Consider the following 5196-nt stretch of genomic DNA (forward strand, 5'->3'; position numbering starts at 1 on the left):
GTGACAGCTCCTGTGGTCTTTTTAAAGTCCAGTCTCTATTCATTGTTAATTCTAAGTGCCTTGAGGAGTATCTGGCACATAGCAGGTGCTCAAGCAATATTGGTTAAATTAATCTCCTATGAAAAGGCCTTTGCCCACTACTGTGCCCCAAGGGTTTCTGGGGTAAAAATAGGAGGAGTTTGAGAGGAGGAGAAAATCTCGGGTTAGGGCTTTGGATTAATAAGTGTAATTATGTTAAATGAGTGCTGAACCAAACAAGGAAGAGCAAAAAGGTGACAGACCCCTGGCAGCTTCCGAGGTGAAGTCTTGGGTTATAGCTCTTATCAAGATGATGAGACAAACTTAGCAGTGTTTTTTAATCTTTATTACTTTTGCCAGACAGTTGAACTCCTCAGGAGGACAAAATGATTTTTTCTTCTAAGAACACTGCCAGAATTTACAAAATTGAAAATAAAGTGTGCATGTAGGAGCAGTGGAATGGACATACTTGACCAGGCACCCCCTTCTACCAGCTTCTACTTAGGTGTCCTGGGTGTGCTGCTGAGTGATCGCACCTTTAGGGTATAGAGGCTTCCTTCATTGTGGAGGACAAAGAGGAGGGCCCAGAAAGTTGACTTCCCTGGCTTTTTCTTCCTCCACCAGGGACTAAAACCTTTGTCCACTCATTGCACCAGGTCTCGGCCAACTGGCTGGCTACATTTGTGCAGTAATCGTACACAGTCTTGGAGCTCTTCCATGGCCCCAGTGAGACCCCATCCTGTGGGGGTCAGAGCCTCACCTTGAAATGGTTCATGTGCACACCTCAACATCTCCATCATCAAGCTCAGAATTCCTGCTGAGCGGCAAGATAACAGAACTTATCACAAGGCATTAGCTTATGAAACCACCTGTTGGCACTCATGTGTCTCCATTATTATGTGACTTTTTTATGCCACAAGTCCAATTTTGTGGACTGACTACAGCCTTCCAAACCAAAAGTTGTTTGAAGAGAGAGCAAAGGGAAAACTAAACAGGAAATACGTAAGCCAACAGTCATCACCTAATAGAACTGCACAGAAAAGTTGAAAAATATTTTAAGTGTTTTCAAAATGTTTGTAGATATCAAAGAGCCAGACCATCTGGGTGAAGCATTCCATCACTCTTATTTTTTTTTACAGGGACATGAGTTTTGAACTGGAAAAAGCTCTCCACTGCCCAAGTTAACATACTTTGCACCTAACACCTCTTTCAAAACTCTCAAGCATGTTAAGTTCTAATTAGTAATAAAACTTAGAAGTGTGTGGCTATTAATGTTTTTCTTTTAAAGATTTGTCCATGAGGCTTGAAGAGGAGAGAAATCCTCTCCCCATTCCACTCACACTTCCTGCCAAGATATTAATTCTGTTCTACCTCCTCCCCTCTGTCCCGCCCCTCCCCTTTTCACGTCTTTCCCCTTTTTCTATTTTCCTGGCTCTTTCAACCTTATGATCTGATTCTTCAGGGCATTCAGCCTACCCCCACTCCTCACCTGAACCCACCCTTGTCTCTGTCCTTCCCTTTGTGCCTGTTATGTCCTCCTGTTCCAAGGGATCTTCCATGTCTACCCAAATACCAGCACCGAGTGAGGACCAGGAAAGAGCTGATTGGGAGGACTCATTAGTCTTGAAAGAACTTTTCAATTTGGTCACCCAATGAACCCAGACTGGCGAGGAGGGGCTGTGATTTTGAATAAGGAGGAGATGTCCAAGAATGTTTAGGGTTAACTTGGTTAGTTTCTGAAGACTGAGGGGTCAGCTGCAAAGTCCCATGTGGGAAATGGTGAATGAGGGCAGGTCAAGGGGGAGCAGGAGGACGGCAGGGTGGCAGCAGGTGCTCTCACGCCAGCCTGTTGTTACCAAATAGGCCAGTATGTTCAGAATTCTTTTCAGGAGAAGCTGGGACCCACATTTTTATGTGAAATCTGATTGTTTATGTTTGCAAGAATTTTAAGTTTTTTTAGTTTGTGATTTTTTAGTATATGGGATAAATCAAACAGCCATGAGCAGATAGAGCGGGCTACCACCTTGCAACCTCTGGTCTAGAGAAGCCCAGTTGAGTCCTAATTACTAGGACTTTCATTACATTCAGAAGGCTCTGAAATATCCACATGGGTCTCTTTCAGTGAATTGGATTTTCAAGGAACCCCAAAATTGATTCACCTGCTAAAGTATCCTCTGGTCTTAGGAGGCTGGCCAGCCCTGGGGTGAACCTTCAGGTTGACGGTGGAGTGGAGCAGCCCACCTAACCTCTCCTGGCTACCAGCCTGGTTCCGAGATGGCCTCTAGGCTACAGGGGTTTCTGAAGGGTCTGTATCCTCTCCTATCGCCATGGGGAAAGGGCCAGGTATGTCTCACCAAGTCTTGCTTTAACAGAGCTAAGAAACCTTTAAACAAGCCTAGATTAAAACCATCCTCCGTGAAGATGCTCAGTCTGACACTGGGTCCTGTCCCACTCCACCAGTGAAGTGCAAGCCCCTTCCTGTAGCATGTAAGAGCCCCCGAGCCCCGTGTCTGTGCTCTGGGAACACTAAACCCCTTGTAGTTTCCTGAAAACATCGTGCAGTTTCATCACTCTGGGTTTGCTTGACTGATCCCTGGAGCACCCTCCTGCCCCTTCTCGGCCTGGCTAACTGCTGATCCTCTTTAGCCGTCTCGGGGAAGTCTTCTCTGAACTCCCAGCTGGGGTTAAACGGCCCCTCTCTGGGTTCCCCAGGATATACTTCCATCTTGGCATTTACCGTATTAGACTGTTGAGATTGGCTGTTGGTGCCACTAAGCCGCAAGCACGTCCTGTGTCTCGTACTGCCCAGAGCATGGTGCCTGACACACAAGTCGGTCAACAGATGCTTCTGCTAAAATGTTAGAAAGCAGGGAGTGGGTGCCTTCATGCTAGAGGGACAGGCCATGTGAACACTAAAAAAAAAGTTAATATCTAAAGTCTAAATATCCCACGCTCAGGAAGGAGTTATAATGTGGATAAAGAGGCCCAATAAAATTGCTTGTCCCTGGTTTGGATATGTTCTTTGTCTTGGAGCCCTTTAAATGTTTCATAGTTACTTAGAGTTAAGTTTTTTTCTTGTCTTTTTCTTATTTTGGAAGGGCAGAGACTTCTGATCTAATAAGGCGTGTGTCCTTGGAAGAGGAAGGAGAGGAGGGAGGAGGGTAATATGCGTTTATTCATTTAACAAATATTTATTGAGCATCTTCTATGTACTAGGGATTCAGCAAGGACAAAGCAAAACAAATAATCCCGTGCCCTCACAGCTTACTGTCCAGTGGGGGGAAATAGAATATAAGTGAAAATACAGGATATTTTTAAGTCGTGATAAGTGCTTTGGAGAACAATAATGCAGACAGGAGGGATAAAGGTGTTGAGCGGGGCAGAGCAAGGAGATGCAGTTTTAAATAGGAGGGTCTCAGGTGGAAGTGTGCCAGGATAGGCAAGGCCTATGGGGCTGGCAGGGGCCGGGGAGGACTGGGGAGGTGGTTAGCCAGGTCACTGAGGGCAGGGGAGTTTCCAGATGGCGCAGGCCCTGGCCACAGCAAGGACTTCGTGCAGTGGAAGCCACTGGAGGGTTTTGAGAAAGCAGTGCGGTGCTCTGATTTATCATATGCCCAGCTTTCTGTGCTAGGTGTTCACATAAACTACGTCATTTAATCTTGTAAAATACCCTGCAAGGGGTGTGTTATCATCATTTTGTAGGTGAGAACTTATATGACCTCCTCCAAGGTCAGCTATGCATCAAGTGGAGGAGCCAGGAAGCTTCTTAACCTCTCTAAGCCCTGGTTTTGTCCTCTGTAAATTAGAAATGATTCCTTTAAACCCTATACGGTTATTGTGAAAATCAAGTGCTAATTATATAAAGCGCCCAGCAAAGTGCTGGAGGAACTCAATCGATGTTAATTTCCTTCTCTGTCCCAGGGTCATGCACAGGAACAACAAAGTCCACGCTAGACAGAAGACCTCCACCTTCAGAGAGCCTAAAGTGGGCACATCCGTGCCCTTCATAGATCTCAGTGTCCCTCTGTCTCCTTTTCGCCTCCTATCTCTGGGTTCAGTTTCCTTGTCTGTGTACTGAGCCTGTTGGACTGCTCTCTAAGGCAATTTCCAGGTGTAGAGCTCTTCATTGGTCTACATTGTCTTAGAGGTTCGTTATACCCCCTTAACAACCACTGGAGGGTTATGCACGCTGTGCGAGCTCCATCAATCCCTGGTGGAGGATTGGAGAGGTGTGATGGTAGAATGTTCAGTTCAGAACCCAGTGTCATGTTCAACTTTGATTGAGTCAGTGGTCTTGCCAAAGGGGCATGGCTAAGTGCCCCTAGGAAAACCTTAGAGTTTCTGAAAATGAATGCAAAATATAAAATGTCACTGCTTCCCAAGCGATGCTGGAATGATCTTGCCTCTCGTATGTCATCCTTATTACTTTATAATTACCTTCTGACCTTTACTGACTCTGACAGTTGTGAGTCTTTAAAAAAAGGATTCAAGAATATTACCATTATGCAGTTGCCTAGAAACAGGGCCTAAAATACATCTGGCTTTAATAGAAGAGCTAAAATGAGTTTTCATTTTTTGGCATTGTCTCTCTCCTTTCTCTCCTCTCTCCTCCCCCAACCCTTTTTTTTTTGGTATCAACCATGATTTGCAATAGAATTGCTCACTAATCCTTTCTGAACTGTCTGAAGCCAAGATATTCAACACAGAGAGCATTTTTCCATCCCGGGAAGCTTTAGCAACACTAGCTTGGTATTATGAAACCTAATCCCTAGCCCACTTACGCACAGCATGTATAGAATCTGCGTTGTCAAATCACTCACCACTTGCTCTCTGAGGAAGCTTTGCCAGCACTCCTGAGAATGCTGGAAGGAAGAGATATTATTTGTCTTCATGAAGGCATGTTTTAGTACAGTTTGCCAAATGGCTACAGATACAATTTTCTGACCCATAAAAATTTCTCTTCACCACTCCAATTCCTCTTACCAGGATCCATCCTTTCTTCTTTCTTCCTCTTCTGTTGCAGTGTTCAATTAATCTATACCTGGTGCACGTTGCAAGCACCAGCGCTCAACCTCATAAAAAGAAAAAACAGTGAAAAGGAGAAACAGAATATATCCCATTTCTTCTATGTCTGCTGTTGGATTTCTGTCTGTGGAAATAAACTGATTTGCAGTGATG

This window comes from Equus caballus, chromosome 7 (assembly GCF_041296265.1).
Source record: "Equus caballus isolate H_3958 breed thoroughbred chromosome 7, TB-T2T, whole genome shotgun sequence".
In the NCBI taxonomy this organism is placed as follows: Eukaryota; Metazoa; Chordata; class Mammalia; order Perissodactyla; family Equidae; genus Equus; species Equus caballus.